Here is a 259-nt window from a genome sequence, read left to right as displayed (position 1 = left end):
GTCAGAAAAAAAATTTTTTTTTTGGTACTCGGCGCAAAAATGGGGAAGGGCTCAGTAGAACTTCGTCCTTCCCCAGTTTCTCAGCCTCATACAAAAAATATTACTGAGACTGAGAAACTGGGGAAGGACGAGATTTTACAGCGCCCTTCCCTTTCCCAGTTTAATTCGGAATACCAAAAAGTTTATATCTTTATGACCTTGACCTAATATTGTTTTTATACTGCAACTTAAATTAAAACATTGATTTTTAAATCGTAAC

The sequence above is a fragment of the Mytilus edulis genome, chromosome 5 (genome assembly GCF_963676685.1).
Source record: "Mytilus edulis chromosome 5, xbMytEdul2.2, whole genome shotgun sequence".
Classification (NCBI taxonomy): Eukaryota; Metazoa; Mollusca; class Bivalvia; order Mytilida; family Mytilidae; genus Mytilus; species Mytilus edulis.
Note: the sequence above shows the minus strand (reverse complement) of the source record.